Genomic DNA, 20,369 nt, shown 5'->3' with positions numbered 1-20,369 from the left:
TTGTTCTGAATCTTTCCATTTCCTCCGTTGTGGAGACTTGCAGAGACCAGGATGAATATCTCATAATGCCTCCATTTGCATTCCTTGGGGACAATGTGGGTTCATTGAGGTTCATTCAGCACGGTTCAGAGTTGATGATTGTTTTTGCTGCTTTCTGTGAACATATTCAGCGAGGAATAGTGTACTGGGAGGAACTCAACTGTGTCCAGGGTCCAAATGATTTATACATTGTGAAATCTGGCAAGAACTTCAGAGAGAGTTGAGAGGTAGTCTCATGTCTGTGGATAGACTCAGAGTGCAGCTCATCAAAGACAGTAACCTGTCTCTCACAGAACGGATAAGTGAGGGAGTAGCACAGAGCAGACCAGCCTCTGTTCAAGCTTACTGTACCCAATGCACTGTGTGCGTAGGCTAGTTATGGTGTGACAATGTAAATCAAGTAAGAATGTAACTTATTGTTAACAGCAGAAATGTATTTTGGCTGTCTTAGTAAATGTCTAACTTTGAAGTACCAATACATTTTTCTTCTATAAAATACAATGTTACACAGACAGGAATAGTGTCTTACTCAAACCCAGTTTCAAATTGACACTTGTGAGAACCATCGCAATACCTCCCTCCTGTTGCTGATGTGACTCATTCCAAATCCCCCCATCCAATGCTGCCAACAAGCTGAGGCGAGGCCAGCAGAACATTGCCCTCTGATAAAGCACTGGCCATGCCCAGTCAGAGGGCCCATGGATTGGTGGATGAGGAAATGCTTCATTGGAGACAGGCACCAGAACAGCCACCCCCTGCAGGACCCCTATCTGCCATTACCACAGCCATGGAGGAAAATGACCCCATAAAGGGACATGGGAAGAATAACAAGACATGGGAGGTTACCGTAACTGGAGAACTAAATGTCACGAAAGTTTCCATTCAATCAACTTGGATCACTATTTATTACAGTCCTATTCTGACCTAATCTAATTTCTGTTTATCAACAATTCATCATCATTCATAATGGACACAGCTACAATTGTTTTTTATCATTGCTTATGTTAGGTTAATATTACTGTTTTATCAAATCAAATGTTATTGGTCACATACACATATTTAGCAGATGTTATTGGGGGTGTAGCGTAATGCTTGGTAAGAAATAACACATAAAAAAACAAAATACTGCAAAGTTGCTTAGGAGCTAGAAGCAGAGCTGCCATGTCTGTCAGCACCATCTTTGATATTAGCCTTTGCTACTGTAATGCTCAGTGAGAAAACTAGACAAACGAAGTGGTAGCTATGCCAATGGCGAGGGAGGAGAACCAACCAATCAAGCACCATGTTATTGAGTGGCATGGGTCAAGGATTACACCCTTGACGCCAGTGAATCACTGAATGCGGCCCTCAGTCTGAGGTTCTCAGGAATGTGTGGAACTGTTTGTGTTGGATACAGCTCAATGTGGTCTTAAGCCATTCCATAACAGCACACACAACAGTACACACACTATACACTATACACTACGCACAATAACGCGTTTATTCTAGCAAATCCAAACAACTTCTCCTTGGACAGCTTGTAAAACAGTTTCCCAAAAATGTAACTGTAGCTGCAGAGAAATATCTGCCTTATTATACTGCCCTACCAAGCAAATAGGCAGTAACTTCTCATTTGGTCGATAATGAGTTAATGTCATTTTTGCTACATTAAATATGTGCTTAATCATATGGACAAGTATCCTGCCTCTATTGTATTGTGTTTCGGAGAAAATGGGGGTCATGTTAGCAGTAACTGGATAAAGTTACTGTGAAATCAAGGTAAATAAAAGCAATTTTTCTCAGTTCCATGCTATGAGCAGTTACTGCTATTTGCTTGGTAGGGCAGTATACGTCTAATGCATTTGAAAGCAAACACAACTATTTTTTAACACAGAATGCCTTTGGCATTTCAAATGAACACTCAACCCTGAACTTCATATACTCTATGACGGAGGAAAGATGTTGGCGCTCGTCCTCCTATATGATAAACCTGAAAGGGCTTTTCTATCACAATGTGCTGGGGAGGACAAACACATATCAATGTCCTCAAGCATCCTTTCTCTGATTTCTTATCTGGCCTCTAAAATATCTGTGGCTTCTCTGTTCAGTGTGGGGCATCTTGGACGTCACAGTAACGTGCAGAGCGTTCGATTTGCCTGCAGGGGGGGCAAGGAGAACCCCGAGCTCCGCTAAAACCATTGAAAACTGCATGCCGTTTTTAAGACATTGATAAATAAATGTTAACCATTTGATTGTAATATCATTATCTCTTGATGAGCATAGTCAGACCTACACATTTCTGATTATTCCATGCAAAACAATTGCGCACATTTAGCTCTATCATCAGTTATAGGCCTACAGCAAGTAACTGCAAGTAACTGAATGCTTTTCATGATCAGTAAAGATCAATTGACCATGTCATTTCAGACACGTAGGGAAGCCTCACCATATCTCTCAATATTGGCCAAAATGTATAGGATATTTGAGTGATATAAAATTAAAGTGAACTATACCTGACAAGTATGAGTGGTTTAGGTTAATTTCCCATCTTTTGTGGGGTCTGTTTGTCAAGCAGCAGAAGGGCGCATTTGCAGATGTACTGTTAGCTGATCATGTTTACTTTGCAAGCTACAGGTAGAAACGTTGTACAGTTGGCTAAACATATAGTGTTTTTATTTATTTTGCTCATATTGTACTTTTTTCTCCAACCAATGTAGGGCTACCTAGCGAAGTTAGCTAACATTATCTCCTTTTCAACATTGTTTTTAAGAGTGTTTAATCATGATTGCTGCTGACAGACATGATATAGGCTATATTGACTGATGGACCACGTCATATTGGCTGGCTAGCTAGCTATTTTTTTTATTTGTAATTTTTTTTTCACCTTTATTTAACCAGGTAGGCAAGGTGAGAACAAGTTCTCATTTACAATTGCGACCTGGCCAAGATAAAGCAAAGCAGTTTGACACATACAACAACACAGAGTTACACATGGAGTAAAACAAACATACAGTCAATAATACAGTAGAAAAATAAGTCTATATACAATGTGAGCAAATGAGGTGAGGTGAGATAAGGGAGGAAAAGGTAAAAAAGGCCATGGTGGCAAAGTAAATACAATATAGCAAGTAAAACACTGGAATGGTAGATTTGTAGTGAAAGAAAGTGAAAAGTAGAAATAAAAATAATGGGGTGCAAAGGAGCAAAATAAATAAATACAGTAGGGGAAGAGGTAGTTGTTTAGGCTAAATTATAGATGGGCTATGTACAGGTGCAGTGATCTATGAGCTGCTCTGACAGCTGGTGCTTAAAGCTAGTGAGGGAGATAAGTGTTTCCAGTTTCAGAGATTTTTGTAGTTCGTTCCAGTCATTGGCAGCAGAGAACTGGAAGGAGAGACGGCCAAAGGAGGAATTGGCTTTGGGGGTGACCAGAGAGATATACCTGCTGGAGCGTGTGCTACAGGTGGGTGCTGCTATGGTGACCAGTGAGCTGAGATATGGGGGGACTTTACCTAGCAGAGTCTTGTAGATGACCTGGAGCCAGTGGGTTTGGCGACAAGTATGAAGCGAGGGCCAGCCAACGAGAGCGTACAGGTCGCAGTGGTGGGTAGTATATGGGGCTTTGGTGACAAAACGGATGGCAATGTGATAGACTGCATCCAGTTTATTGAGTAGGGTATTAGAGGCTATTTTGTAAATGACATCGCCGAAGTTGAGGATCGGTAGGATGGTCAGTTTTACGAGGGTATGTTTGGCAGCATGAGTGAAGGATGCTTTGTTGCGAAATAGGAAGCCAATTCTAGATTTAACTTTGGATTGGAGATGTTTGATGTGAGTCTGGAAGGAGAGTTGACAGTCTAACCAGACACCTAGGTATTTGTAGTTGTCCACATATTCTAAATCAGAACCGTCCAGAGTAGTGATGCTGGATGGGCGGGCAGGTGCGGGCAGCGATCGGTTGAAGAGCATGCATATAGTTTTACTTGTATTTAAGAGCAGTTGGAGGCCACAGAAGGAGAGTTGTATGGCATTGAAGCTCGTCTGGAGGGTTGTTAACACAGTGTCCAAAGAATGGCCAGAAGTATACAGAATGGTATCGTCTGCGTAGAGGTGGATCAGAGACTCACCAGCAGCAAGAGAGACATCATTAATGTATACAGAGAAAAGAGTTGGCCCAAGAATTGAACCCCGTGGCACCCCCATAGAGACTGCCAGATGCCCGGACAACAGGCCATCCGATTTGACACATTGAACTCTATCAGAGAAGTGGTTGGAGAACCAGCCGAGGCAATCATTTGAGAAACCAAGGCTACTGAGTCTGCCAATGAGGATGTGGTGATTGACAGAGTTGAAAGCCTTGGCCAGGTCAATGAATACGGCTGCACAGTATGTTTTCTTATCGATGGCAGTTACAATATCGTTTAGGACCTTGAGCGTGGCTGAGGTGCACCCATGACCAGCTCTGAAACCAGATTGCATAGCAGAGAAGGTACGGTGGGATTCGAAATGGTCGGTAATCTGTTTGTTGACTTGACTTTCGAAGACCTTAGAAAGGCAGGGTAGGATAGATATAGGTCTGTAGCAGTTTGGGTCAAGATTGTCCCCCCTTTGAAGAGGGGGATGACCGCAGCTGCTTTCCAATCTTTGGGAATCTCAGATGACACGAAAGAGAGGTTGAACAGGCTAGTAATAGGGGTTGCAACAATTTCGGCAGATCATTTTAGAAAGAAAGGGTTCAGATTGTATAGCCCGGCTGATTTGTAGGGGTCCAGATTTTGCAGCTCTTTCAGAACATCAGCTGACTGGATTTGGGAGAAGGAGAAATGGGGAAGGCTTGGGCGAGTAGCTGTGGGGGGTGCAGTGCTGTTGACCGCGGTAGGGGTAGCCAGGTGGAAGCATGGCCAGCCGTAGAAAAATGCTTATTGAAATTCTCAATTATCGTGGATTTATCGGTGGTGACAGAGTTTCCTATCCTCAGTGCAGTGGGCAGCTGGGAGGAGGTGTTCTTATTCTCCATGGACTTTACAGTGTCCCAGAACCTTTTTGAGTTTGTGTTGCAGGAAGCAAATTTCTGCTTGAAAAAAAATAGCCTTGGCTTTTCTAACTGCCTCTTTATATTGGTTTCTAACTTCCCTGAAAAGTTGCATATCACGGGGGCTGTTCGATGCTAATGCAGAACGCCACAGGTTGTTTTTGTGTTGGTTAAGGGCAGTCAGGTCTGGAGAGAACCAAGGGCTATATCTGTTCCTGGTTCTACATTTCTTGAATGGGCCATGCTTATTTAAGATGGAGAGGGAGGCATTTAAAAAAATAATAACCAGGCATCCTCTACTGACGGGATGAGGTCAATATCCTTCCAGGATACCCGGGCCAGGTCGATTAGAAAGGCTTGCTCGCTGAAGTGTTTCAGGGAGCGTTTGACAGTGATGAGTGGAGGTCGTTTGACCGCTGACCGCTAATAACAGATCACATCAATATGCCTAGTTAACAAGTTAACTTTCAGGAAAACTAGATGGCTATATCCAAATATTGTTTGATTTGCTTGCCATCTATAGTGTTGATGACAGTAGTCTGACTGACAACTTTACCAGGACGATGTCAAGCTCTTTCCAAAAGCCTAATCTCTGATGAAGCATGTAAATGATGTTATTTGCTTAGCTAGCTACATGCAAAATGGATCAGTTTACCATGACCATTGATGATTACTGATCATGATAAGCATGCAGTTACTAAATATGAACAATTGTTTTGCTCAATAGGTGATGATATTAAAACCAAATAGTTGTAACATTTATTTAACAATCCTTGAAAATGGCACAAAGTTGTCAATGGTTTTCCTTGCCCCCCAGCAGCCAAATCGAACGTATTGTGACGTTTTATTGAAAATGACCAATAGGCTTCCATATGCAGAAAATGACAGACACAATGAGAAAATAATGATTGAAAAGATCAGCGTCAACAATTCATAGTGTTGGAACATTTCTTTGTGTTTCTTCTAGAAAGAGATAATGAATGTGTAGGAGAGAGAGGAATCCACCTTTGTCAACAAATGTGAGGCTCTTAATGGCAGTGCCCTCCTTGCCCACCCGCTCAGGAAGGGCCATGTTATATGAGATATAAGATCCGGACGGATCTGACAGACGAGTGCTTGATCCCAGTCCAGCTGGACCAGGGAGTCGCTCTCTCTCATCTCATCAGCAGCTTTCAGCTCAGGACCTCTCTTTATTTCCCCTTTTGTCTGGGCCTCCGTGGAGCCTCCCTCCACTTCAAGCCCACTGATGCTGGGAAGGTGTGCCAAGTGGTGCTCCATTCAGAATCACAGGCTTTTCTCTCCCACGTGGTTGGAGGGAATAACAGACACTTCATCATGTCAGAATTGGCCGAATCAAATGGGCAGGGCAGGATGCCAACATGTTCTCTACAGTCTCACAATATCTTGAAATCATGATAGAAATCACAGGCGTTACATTAATCTGAATGTGTAATGACATAAGAAAGACCTCTCCATAGACATGCCTACAGTGCATTCCACACTGTCATGTACTAAACAAACTGCAGATTTGAAAGTCAGTCATTCAAGAGTCTATTTTCTGGGTCTGGTTAGGCAGCTGTCCACATATGGTTGGCAAATTGATTCTAAACATAAGAACTGAGGGTCTTAAGGGTCATTGTGAGGTGATTTATCCCCACCATAAAGCATCCAGACTCTCCCAGACAGGCAGGGCAGGCAGTGCCACATATGAAACCCTTTGAATGAGGTCAATAAGTGGAGGCAGTACAACAGTTAGTGCTGCTGGCCCAAGTTGTTGCTTAGCTACCCACACAGCTCCATCTCATCCAGTCAATGTGGGGCACTTAAACAACACTGCATGAAATAACAATGATGAAATAAACAACCACATACTGTAGGGACATATCTGAAAAAGATATCTGATCATACTGTACTGTGGAAACAATCCCTGATACTATAGCATGTGTAAAACTTCCAGTACAATGCACATTGTCGTAAGACATTTAACCAATGACTCTCCCATTTCACACACTGTATTGTCCACACTAAATTAATTCATCGACCATTATTAAATAGTCAACAAAAAGTCACTGTAAAATGTTATTTAGCTTGAAAAAGAGGAAGCTTTGTGTGGAATGGAGTAAGTGGAATGTTACAGAGAAAGTTCTATTTGCTCAGAGAAACGCCCACCACTGAAACTGCTCCATTTTCTCATAGACACATACCCATTTTATAGCTATAGTTCTATATAAACACAGACTATATGGCTATATCATTTCCAGAGAGGCTGAATGTATCCACAGCCTTGGCAACGCCCCCTCTATGGTTGTCAGTAGCCATGTTTCTATTAACTTGTCCAGTGATTTTGTTGTTGGCATTTAGAAAGTTCGCATAGCAAATAGATGCGACAACTGTCTGCTATGGTACGTTTCCATTGAACTGTCGTGTCAATAAAAACAGCTGGGCGTAATGGTGTCACACCTATAACAAAAAAACAAACGTTTTGTGTGGTTGAAGTGTTTCCATTATTCATTTGACCATTTAATTGCACATGAATAAATTGGCGACAGCCTGTATGCCCTCCCACCTTTGTTTCATTTCTCAGGTAGCCCTCAAACGTCAGCATGGATAGAATGCAAACTTTTGCTAATATTTGCCATATTCTAATAATTATCTTGTGCCAACGTATCACCACAGTCCCTGCCATGGTAAGATCTTCACCCGTAGATCTGAAATAATTGGATGGTGAAACTTGCATCCAGCCAATCAGAAAAGCAAGGTGAAGCAATTCAGGCATTCTTGAATGTCAAGACAATCCATATCCTGCATAGAATCATTTTTATAGTTGAAAAATGTACCTTCAAAATTATTCGGCAATCATATTTTATTCGGAAAAACATAATTTGTCACAATAAAGTTTGACTAAAGACAAATCCACCCCTGTCGGACAGATACAAATATTGTTGATATTTAGAACATTTATTTTATAGCTGCCATTTCCATTACACATGTCGCAATGTTTATTTTTTTGCGATAATGCTTTTGTCGAATAAACCCAAGTATGGATAGCAACAGCCCAATATGGTGACTGGAGAATGGGCGAGTCGAAAGGAGTGGGTGTATGGAAAGCAAATCAGCTAAATTGGGCAGATTTGTTGCCACTCAAGACCGTTTGGTACAAGGGCACAGGGCGAGACCCAGAGGCAGACGGTTCGAGTCTCTGATTTATTATAATCCAAGGGGCAGGCAAAAGATCATAAACAAGGTCAGAGTCCAGGAGGTACAGAGTGGCAGGCAGTCTCGAGATCAATGTAGGCAGTATGGTCAGGCAGGCAGGTTCAGAGTCAAGGCAGGCAAGGGTCAAAACTGGGAGGACTAGCAAAAGTGAGATAAAAAAATTAAATCAGGCGCGCGGAAAAACACGCTGGTTGACTTGAAAAAACAAACTGGCAACAGACAGAGAACACCGGAATAAATACCCAGGCACTAATGGGGAAAACAGGTGACACCTGGAGGTGGGTGGAGACAATCACAAAGACAGGTGAAAACAGGTCAAGGCGTGAGAGTTTGGCATGGCTGATTGGGCTGCACGATGAGTCGATAAGCTGGCAATCAGTGCACCGGGGTTGTATCGACATGCCTGCCGACTGCTTCCTACTGGGTATCACAGTCATGTCGCCGGTGGTAGCTAACGTGGCCATTTTCTTTCTCACATTTTATTTAAAGTAGGATAGCAACCTACACAGCAAATAACTAATATTGATAACCTTATAGATGTCACCTTGATACATAGCCTACATACAGTCTACTACTCAATGGGGAGGGCCCTTCGCTCCTGCTTGACAAGCACTACTGTCCGGCAACAGCATGGGAAGTAGCTACCTAGTAGCCAATACCAGGGTGACAGTCATAGGAAGCACACACATACAACGCATGAAGCAACAGTACAACCATCATCAATACATTTAATCAAAAATAAACAACCATCAGTTTATAAGTGAAAATGTACAATTATTTGTGTAAAACAGGGAAATACAACTCAAGCTCATCCTTTGGCTTAAAAACAGAAGTCCAGACACTCGCGGTATGGTAGCTCAATATACAATTGCGTAGTAAAAAAAAGAAAAACACAGCTCAATCAAAATCGTCTAACCTATAGCAGAGCGCTTTCTAGACACCCACTCCTTTCCACCCACCCACTCCTTTCCACGCGCCCACTACATTCCCTTCTACACACACCCACTCGCCCATACTCTGGACCCCATATTGGGATACATCTACCCCCTTCTCAATAAACCTGGGTCAATGGAAACCTGCCTAGTAATGTCATTGTCAGTTGTCTTATGCTGTTGTGAAAGCTCTGAATCACACCTTCCTGTCACATGACCTGTATCACCTGTCAATCACTCCCAATCTTTGCCCCCCTCTCCGTGGTATACAGGTCCATTGAAACAGGGTTGTCAAGTCCAGATGTTGTCGACCAACCCATCCTGGTCTGTCTGACACCTCCAGCGGTGGAAGAAGTACCCAACTGTATAAGGGCACAAGGCAAGACCCAAATGCAGACACAGGAGGCAGATGGTTGAGCTCCGATATTAATTACATCAAAATGGGTAGGCAAAAGGCAGGTAGGGGACAGGCGAAAGTTCATAAACCAGGTCAGAGTCCAAACAGTACAAGGGGATAGGCAGGCTCGAGGTCAGAACAGGCAGAGTGGTCAGGCAGGCGGATTCAGCGTCAGGACAGGCAAGGGTCAAAACCAGGAGGGCTAAGGAAAAACAGAGACTGGGGAAAAATAGGCGCTAGGAGGAACACTGATTGACTTGGCAAAACAATACAAACTGGCACAGAATGACAGGAAACACAGGGATAAATACACCGGGGACTAATGAGGAAAACAGGAGACACCTGGAGATGGGTGGAGACAATCACCAAGACAGGTGAAACAGATCAGTGCATAACAAACTGTCATACTTGAGTAAAAGTAAAGATACCTTAATAGAAAATGACACAAGCAACAGTAAAAGTCACCCAGTAAAATTCTACTTGAGTAAAAGTATAAAAGTATTTGGTTTAAAATATACTTAAGATTCAAAAGCAAAAGTATAAATCATTTCAAATTCCTTATATTAAGCAAACCAGATGGCACCATTTTCTCTTTTTTTTAATTTACGGAAAGCCAGAGGCACACTCCAACACTCAGACATAATTTACAACCAAAGCATGTGTGTTTAGTGAGTCCACCAGATCAGAGGCAGTAGAGATGACCAGGGATGTTCAGTTGATAAGAGCGTGAATTTGACTATTTTCCTGTCCTGCTAAGCATTCAAAATGTAACAAGTACTTTTGGGTGTCAAGGAAAAAGTATGGAGTAAAAAGTACAATATTTTCTTAAGGAATGTAGTGAAGTAAAAGTTGTCCAAAATATAAATAGTAAAGTAAAGTACAGATTCACCAAAAAACTACTTAAGTAGTACTTTAAAGTATTTTTACTTAAGTACTTTACACCACTGCTCACCTCACCTCACTAATGTCAAAGCCCAGGTCTGAGTCCCCTGCGTACATTGCAATATCCCGATTCAAACGAATCCACAGCTCTTTTTACTCTCCCTTTTCAAACGTGGAATCAATATGCCATGCACCACGAGCTGCTTCCACAAAGGCTAGAATATATGTCAACTTTTGTTTTACACACAGTGTCTTTGGAATCAACTTCAAATATAGGATACATCAAACAGAAGAGTTCAGAACACTTTGATCTCACCCTGAATGCAATGAAGTTATGCTGCATACATTTTTTAAAACTTGACTTAAAAAACAGGAGACTGGTGAGAAACCTGTATGGAAGAAAAGAGCTTAAATAAAACACAGTGTGTAGACGCCAAACAACCAGTCTCATCTGAAGACTGGATCACTCACAAGATCTGAACAATGATTTCAATAAACAATGGACATATGCTGAGATCCTTGAAATTGATCCTTGAAATTGATTGACACATGATAAATTATGAAGTAAACTACAAAGCCTGTCCAAATGATGGGATTACATGGTACGTCAATCAGATGTTTGAATTATGTTTACAGTACATACAGTTAAAATGTAAACAGTATGATTTTTTTATGGTGAGCAGCCAAGGTTCAACCAGTGAGCATGTTTACCTAGTATTATGCTGTATCTATTTAACAACAACTGATGTGATTGGGTCTGGTTGAGATACAATAATACCAGGAGTCTTGTAAAACGTAATGCTACTCTTCTATTCCTCCATACTCATGATATGAGCCACCAACCAACATCAATAGTGTGAGAAATGGCTGTGTCAGGCAGTACCATATCATTTAACACTGATTAAACAGTAGGGATGAGCTATGGCTCAGTCTATCAACACAACTCATCTCTTATGCTAACAAAATGTCTATTATTCACATGCATTCTCCAAGCTGTTAACGGCTAGCAAATATGTTTCACTTTTATCTAGTGCTTTACTTGATGATGATAACTGTTTTTTTCAGAATACCATCAGTTATATCTCTTGTTGTATGTTATCATATTAGTCAATTACATCCATCTTTTCAGAGTACCATCAGTTATATCTCTTCTTGTATGTTATCAGATTAGTCAATTACATCCATCTTTTCAGAGTACCATCAGTTATATCTCTTCTTGTATGTTATCAGATTAGTCAATTACATCCATCTTTTCAGAGTACCATCAGTTATATCTCTTCTTGTATGTTATCAGATTAGTCAATTACATCCATCTTTTCAGAGTTAGCCTTTAGGAATGCCGGGAGTTTTTTTATAAGGCAAGGCACCTTGAAACACAAAATGTCAGTTTACAATTACAGCTGTTAACATATTAGAGAATAATTCAGTTAGGAGGTGGGTCTGTATTTGGGGTGGGGATCTTTTCCATTAGAGCATGATTAAATAATGATAAGCTGGTGAATTTCTACTGTGACATTACAGTGGATGGAGCCTGTGACCCACTTAAAGCTTTCACATCTGATAGGGATAAACCCTTTGATAGTTATTTGAATGCAGATGCCATTTGACAGCCACTTTTGGGTATAAAAATATGCTTCTCCCTGTTTTTTTTGTTTGCCTTCTCTTTTCTTTCCGCTGTCTGTGGGCGACGCAGCAGGATAGAGTTGGCCATGTAGATCTGCGGTCCAAGGTGAATGTGACTGAGTGATGTCTCCTATAATCTCTTGGACATGTTATTCTAGAGGGTGATATGAGGGCTGCCTCATGAAACATTTATCTGGGAAGAGTAGCGGAGAGCTGGCGGAGAAGAGATGGAGTGACAGGATGGGAGGAGGAGGAGAGATGGATAGAGAGAGGAGAACAAGAGACAGAGAGGGGAAGAACGAGAGAAAGAGAGGGCTCAAGAAAACACTAATTTATGAAAAACATTATGAATATACACTGTCACCTAGCTCAACCTAATCTACCTTTCAAATGAAGGCCCAACAGAAAAAACAACATTGCAGTACAGCAGCCTGTGTATGGTTATGAAAGAAATAAACATAAATGAAAGATCTAGGGTTACGTTAAATAGGACAATGGAGTACAGAGTGCACTATCAAGTGAGGTCAAATACTCTGGCAACCAACTGAGCTACATACAGCTCTGCTGATTACCCATAGATAGACAAATCAATCAGATGCATACAGAAACAGATCATAGAAATGCTGGCAAAAAACGTACATCTTCGCACAAACTCTGACACACGCTCATACACACAAACGCAGTGCTGTCTTAAACATGCTTTGAGAGCATACAGGGGCTTTGAGAGTGATAACTGGTTACACAAACCCTGAGGCTGAGCTCCAATACAAAGCTCATAATCTGCCAGTGTGTTCCAGTCTTCTGCTGCTCTGCTACCTCTGTACTGCGCTGGAGATGTACCGCCAGAGGTGCTCTGCCTACCACTGCTCTATTCCCCCAGCCAATTAGAGGAGACCTTTTCAGCCCAGCTGTCATCATTCTGCATACAGCAGGTTGACATAAATAACTCACGATCTACATGTCTTATTATAAAGAGTCCAGGCCTACAGTAGATAAACATTGTTATGACGCTTTGTGTCCAGTCACACAATCACACAATGTTTGTCTACTGTAGGCCCTATTATTCACATACTCCAGAGTTAGCCCTGGATGCAAACCCCTCAGCGTCCTGCTAACTAGAGGTGATAATGTACTAGGAAGCTTTACTACCGCATGTTTACCTTCCACTTCCATGTCCTCCAGGTATCTGTAGTGTGGCTATTACTGTAGTACAACATGCCACAGCTATGCAGGTGGAGCATGCAGCCACAAACAGCTCCCGCTTGGCCCACAGCTGTCATTTATATTGACAGGATGGAAGCCTCCCCAGAGAGGAGACATCTCATTTTCAAAGGGGTGATGTTAAGACAGGGAAAAACATAAAACTGTATATTGTGAGGAGGAAGTCGTTCAGATATCTTTGTGATACATTCAATTCTAGTCTAGCCATTAAAGGTGAATTCCCGAAGAGAGAAAATAATCTGTTGAAGTTCCAACCGTGGCATTTTCTTCCTCCCCAGCACAAACCTCTCCCAGATCAATGTTAAATGATCTATTTCCACTGGCCAAGGCTCAATAGCTGACAAACTGATTGGACTCATTGTCTTTTGACTTCCCCCAGAGCTCTATGTGTTGATTTTCTGTACAAATAAACATGACTCATGATGGTTTAAGGGCCTATACTCCACAAAGGTGACATGGATAGATTGCCACTTCCACTTTACCAGCACTCAAGCAACAGTCACGAACATGTCAGTCTATGGGGGCTTTGGAGGTGGGATGCTCACAATAAAACAAACACAGCTAATATAAGCTATGGCTTATTGTTGAACTTTTCACCAGTTTGGACCAATAGCCCAATCAGAAATAGTGGCAACAACATTTTTAGCTCTGACAGAGTAAGCATAATTAAATCAATTTCAACTGTTTTCTTATTGCTTGTTATTCATTCATTGATTCATTCCTAGTATTGTTGGTATCTGTCCAATACTCATAGGATGATGAAATAAATAACTTAGTGAGGGCTAGGGGAGACCATGGGAAACAGTTCTCTGTCTTGTCTGTGTGGCGTCGTACTCCCAGCTCCCAGCTCTGCTTGGCTGGACTGTGTGGCTGCGAGGCTGCAGCGGGGAGCAGGCGGGTGCCAGGCCTGATAGAGAGCAGAGCCCAGTGGGAGCGGTCTGCAGCCGGGGCTCTCAGGAGGAGGGCTGCTCCCTTCCAGACAAGGTCACGCTTGCCTCTGGTCATTATCATCTGGCCAGGCAGGGGAAGCACATTCACATGCAGGAACCATTAGAGCCAGGCAGAGACCAATTACACACAGCAAAGGGCAAACATCGAGGGGACATCAATGAAGCCAGCGAGGGTCACTGGGGTCGCACATCTCAGAGGTCAATTTTGTCATCATATTAGATGAGCTTCATTTGCAAATAGCCTGCTGCTGAAGAGATGGAGAGAAGGAGAAAAAAAAGACAACAGTAAGCACACATTTAGAGATTCCATTATGTTTCAATATAATCCATTTGGGGGTCATGCTCTGGTATGCAATAACATCATTATCTGAATTGTCTCTTTTACGGCATCCATACAAACTGCAGTCTCATTGGCAAAGGATGATAGGATAATAAGTGTAGGTTCATTTCAGACACGACATTATTCCCCTTGGACAGAGTGCTTGACATTCCTCCATGTGTTTTCTTAGACAAAGATTATGGCTTGTGTCTGTGCGAAGTCAGTACAAGCAGATGCAGTAGATGAGAACCTAGTCAGTAGCCCTGGTCCTTACAGTAATCAGATCAGCCCCTGGAGATCATTTAGTAAGGTGAAGAGTAGATCCAGTCAGTGTGCTTTCTGTGTCTCCGACAGTTTCCGACCACTGAGAGTGGGTCACCAGCGGCCCACAAGTGGTGAGCTGAGAAACCTCACATATAAACATGCTTAATGACACATCCAGCACTTTAGGTAAAGGCAGCAAACACTGAGGTCCAGAGCTCTTGACAAACGAACAGGGATGGGGTTTCGTTTGGCTGGGGAGAGAGCCTGGAGGGATTGTACCAAGCAGCAAACAGCCTCCTAGCTCTTCCTGACAGGCTGACGGATCCCATGCAGAAACCCCAAGCTATCCATCCATCCACCATACAAACCCTCCAGTTAACCCCCAGCTGTTTCACAAGCAGGATGCTGAGAACAACATGACCATGTCACTGACAGGCTAATAGATGTTGTAGCACTCCCCCAGTCCTCTGTACTGCAATATGCAGCACCCTTCACCACAGAGAGTCACAGCAGTGGTGACAGAGATGTGATTAACCACAACCCCTCTACCTTCCTCCCTGGCACCATGTCTGTATGGCCCTGTTTAGCAGGTGAGCCCTATCACTCCATTCCCCTGCCCCCTTACTTTGTATCTCAGTCCTAAAGGAACAACCTCCCCTCCCCCCTCCTCCCCCTCTCTCTTCTCTCCTCTCTCCTCCCTCCTTCCCCTCTTCCGCTACACAGGGGTGATCAGCTGGAGGAAATCAAGCCCTGCTCTAAATTTCCTCTCAACTAATTAAGATAAACTGCTTTTCAGCCATGGTTACCCCCCAACCAATCAATTAAAGCAATCAATTAAAGGCCTGCCGGCTGAGCCTTTAGTAATTGAGGGTTGAATAACACAGGCCGCTGATACCGATGATAATGCTGTAACAAAGCTGCGGCTGCAAAAACGGCTTGAAAAATGTAATTTCTGGGATTTGAATAAGCCGCAATTGTAAAACATCTAAAGAGAGCAGGATGATTATTTTCCTCCCATGCAGAAGCAGCTCTAGCTGGGTGTTTCCTGTATGTTCCCTGCCTGCCAGAGATGTTGCCCCAGGACCTTAAATATTGAATGTAATCTCCACGCCAGGTCTTTCCAATTGGCTGTGGCCACTATTTGAAAAAAGTGCCAGTAGAATTCAAACATGCCCTGTGTGCCAACGTGGCCTCCAGTGAAAACACTTACTCAGAGGAGAGAGAAGAGACTCTTTGGCCAGGCCTGCCTCTCCACTGCTGGGTGCTATTCCAAGAGGTGGGGCGGTAGTCTGACACTTCACTAATCCAATAAACCTACACTAGCACTCCCTGGCACAATAACTTTGACATGTCTGCCTTTTAAAAAAGTATTTTGATGTACTTGGATATAAATGTAGATAAATAAACAGCAACCTTGACAAACAGCAAGAGAATGAATAAAACAATCACTGTTTCATTTCCTTCTGCCCATTAGTTGAGTTAACAGTTACCAAACTGTGTAAAAATAAGTAAAAATAGAGGAGTTAGAGAAACATGAAAACCTCTATGGAAGCAGATAAACAGTATCCTAGAAAACCACAAATCCAGTTGATTTCCCCCTCCTACATTAGTTCTTTATTGGAGTCTTTTAGGTCTTTTACTGCATGGTTTTACTCACTGGCAGGTGCAGACTATAAAGAGTGGGCTGTCCGTTTGGTTTGAATTAGTTTGCTTTTGTTGAGGTTGGGTGACTGTAACTCCTATGGGTTTTCCAGGTTGGTGGTGAGCAAATCCAAGAATATGAAGTGAAGCCTCGTTCCTCCCTCCCTCCACCCTGCTGTCTGGGCTTTGTGAAGTGCTCTAGTGATGGACTCCATGCCAATCTGCTGGGCTCCACTGGAGGAGAGAGGAATTAAAGACAGAGGGTGCTGTGATGGGTACTCGTTTAAGCGTTTTAGATTTGCGTGACCCCTCTTCATCAGGAGGTCATCCATTTACATGCCTGCACTGTCGGGGTGAGGATCTGAGCCTAGCCTCTTTGTAAAGTCTGCTTCCGTGTTTTGATCATTCACAGCAGGAGATATGGCCAGAAATGGAGATTGTGTGTGTGTGTGTGTGTGTGTGTGTGTGTGTGTGTGTGTGTGTGTGTGTGTGTGTGTGTGTGTGTGTGTGTGTGTGTGTGTGTGTGTGTGTGTGTGTGTGTGCGTGTGTGCGCACGTGTGTGTGTGCGCGCGTGTGTGTGCGCGCGCGTGTGTGCGCGCGCGTGTGTGTGTGTGAATGTGCGTGTGTGTGAATGTAGGTTCAAGAGAGAGAGAGATAGTGTGTTTGAAAAAGAGACAGACAGAGATCTATACGTCTGGGTTTAACAGAATGGGATGAGGTGATGATGATTGAAAAATGTATTTTGAACATAACTCTAGAAGACAGTGCTTCTCAGAGACAGCTCCTCTTGCTTTCATTGGACATTGCGTGTGATCTATGTGGTCTAGGTCAATGGTGACTTTAGGTCTTATAAACACAACAGACCCCAAAGTCTTTCCTTGTCAGGTCCTGGCCCTTCAGTACTTACAATATAAAATCTCCCTCCTCTCCCTTTAGTTTTCCCAGTCAGTGATATATACTCTATATATACAAAAGTATGTGGACACCCCTTCAAATTAGTGGATTCGGCTATTTCAGCCACACCCATTGCTGACAGCACATAGCCATGCAATCTCTATAGACAAACATTGACAATAGAATGGCCTTACTGAAGAGCTCAGTGACTTTCGTGGCACCGTCATGGGATGCCACCTTTCAACAAGTCAGTAGGGTCAAATTTCTGCCCTGCTAAAGCTGCCCCAGTCAACTGTAATGCTGTTACTGTGATGTGTGAAACGTCTAGGAGCAACAACGGCTCAGCCGCAAAGTGATAGGCTAAACCAGCTCACAGAACGGGACCGTTGAGTCTGTCCTCGATTGCAACACTCACTATCGAGTTCCAATCTGCCTCTGGAAGCAATGTCATCACAATAACTGTTCGACGGGAGCTTCAAGAAATGGGTTTCCATGGCCGAGCAACCGCACACAAGCCTAAGATCATTGCCATTGGACTCTGGAGCAGTGGAAACACCGTGATGAATCACGGTTCTCCACCTGGCAGTCCGACGGACGAATCTGGGTTTGGCAGATGCCAGGAAAACACTACCTGCCCCAATGCATAGTGCCAACTGTAAAGTTTGGTGGATGAGGAATAATGGTCTGGGGTTCTTTTTCATGGTTCGGGCTAGGCCTATTAGTTCCAGTGAAGGGATATCTTAATGCTACAGCATATACTGACGTTCTAGATGAATCTGTGCTTCAAACTTTGTGGCAACAGTTTGGGGAAGGCCCTTTCCTGTTTCAAAATGACAATGCCCTCAAGCACAAAGCAAGGTCTATACAGAAATGGTTTGTCGAGATCAGTGTTGAAGAACTTGACTGGCCTGCACAGAACCCTGATCTCAACCCCATATAAAACCTTTGGGATGAAATGGAACGTCGACTGCGAGCCAGGCCTAATCGCCCAACATCAGGGCCCGACCTCACTAATGCTCTTGTGGCTGAATGGAACCAGGTCCCCGCAGCAATATTCCAACATCTAGTGGAAAGCCTTCCCAGAAGAGTGGAAGCTGTTATAGCAGCAAAATGGGGACCAACTTCATATTAATGCCCTTGAATTTGGAATGAGATGTTCGACTAGCAGGTGTCCACATATTTTTGGTCATGTAGTATACCTGCCTGAACGGAGTCCAAGCTACACAGGGAGAAAGTGCTGTACTCTGCTTTAGCTCATTATCTAACAGGCACATAACATAATTGAACATTTCCTTTGTGTTCAGGGACACCGCGGCAATTAGCTAACAAGTGGGTCATCCATTAAACAGGCCCGTGGCCCTGGGAAAGCTACAGTATAGGCCTCTAGGGCAACACTCTACTAGTCTGTGTTGTAGAACAGCACACTATAGAGAGAGCGTCCATTAGTAAACATTTAGAAAATCACTTAGAATCTGGTCTCCATGGGTCATTAATTGTAGTGATTATTTACAACAAATACATTTTGACCTTTTGTTTTCTCTTCTGTGTTTAAAGTCATCCTCTCAGAATCTTTTTTGTATCACTTGTGAACTTATAGAGTCTATATTATGAGTGCTGAATAAATAGACCTCTTCTATACCTGCGCCTAGAACAACATGTTATAGGCTCAGAATAAGTGAAACCGAGTTTGTAATCTTCGGTTTAAAAACTGCAGGGGTGTATAAGGCAACAAATAAATTCATCTGTAACACTGTATTCTTCCCCAGCTGTTGAAATGGCATAAATAATGAAAGCATGTTGCTTTTCCAGAGAGAATGAGGAAGGCGCCACAGAGACAGAGGGCCTTAGGGAGACGGTACCAGGGGGGACGGTATTGACCCGATCCCTCCACTGTGATCCCATTCTGTCAGGCCCTCAGAAACACACAAAGAATGGCCCGCTCCGTACTGGACGAGACACCCCCTTTGAAATAGTTTACTTCAAAATAAATACTTAATGCGGCATGCTTTTCTGATGAAATAATTCATCGAACACACTAACATTTGTAATAGCTAACCAGACCCTCACAACGTTGGAAGAGTAGACTCAAGGCTGATCAATAGAGGCCTTGGGGGTTTTATTTACTGTTCCCTGATCAAGGCTGTGAGATTAGTATAGGTACAGTGTAAATAGGAATGCTCGCTGCGCATAGGATGCAGTGGCTCCACAGCTCCGCTGAACAGGTTGGAGTATCTCTCTCTCATTAATATGATTAGATAAACAGCCTTCAGGCTGTGAGAATGCAGAGCAGAATCAGCCCACGCTAAGGCTCAATGGACGCCGCTGCACTCTACCGTCAACAGCAGAGGCACAATGGCAGGCCACGGTTTGTTTTTCACCGGCCCCACTGTTGCTCCTGTTTGTGAACAGAGGTTACAGGGATCTATAATTCCAAGCAGAATGCATAATGGAACAGAAAAAAAAGAACACAGTCACATTCAATCTGCCACCGACAGGAAATAAAACTATGACTAATCCATTTATGTCAAAGATTATGTGCATTGAATATTATTCATTTTTAAAACAATTACTTTCTCAGTGTATGTTCAGAATAAGGAATTAGTTAAAGTTTCTAAAAGTGAAAATAACACATTAGAATTGGAAGAAAGCTATTCTACTATTTGGTTGGTGTGGCTGTACTGAAGTACTCCAGACAGACTTCTTTTGAGGTTGTCATCTAGTGGGTAATTATGATTGGCCTCCGTGTCATAATCGGAGAGGGTGGCGACACTTCTACTGATCTATTCATCTGTTAGAGCAGTCGACGTATCTCTACCCTGCTGCATCTTGAAACAGATTTTCACCTCCTCACTCAACCAGACAGACAACACAAGTGTTATGAAGATGTGTTCCATATTCAGCGTATTCAGTAGAAGCAGAGATTTCCAGCTCAACACGTGGCAAAGCTAGCTCTAGGTGACAATAGTCATCATAATTGTCC

The sequence above is a fragment of the Salmo salar genome, chromosome ssa26 (assembly GCF_905237065.1).
Source record: "Salmo salar chromosome ssa26, Ssal_v3.1, whole genome shotgun sequence".
Taxonomy (NCBI): domain Eukaryota; kingdom Metazoa; phylum Chordata; class Actinopteri; order Salmoniformes; family Salmonidae; genus Salmo; species Salmo salar.
Note: the sequence above shows the minus strand (reverse complement) of the source record.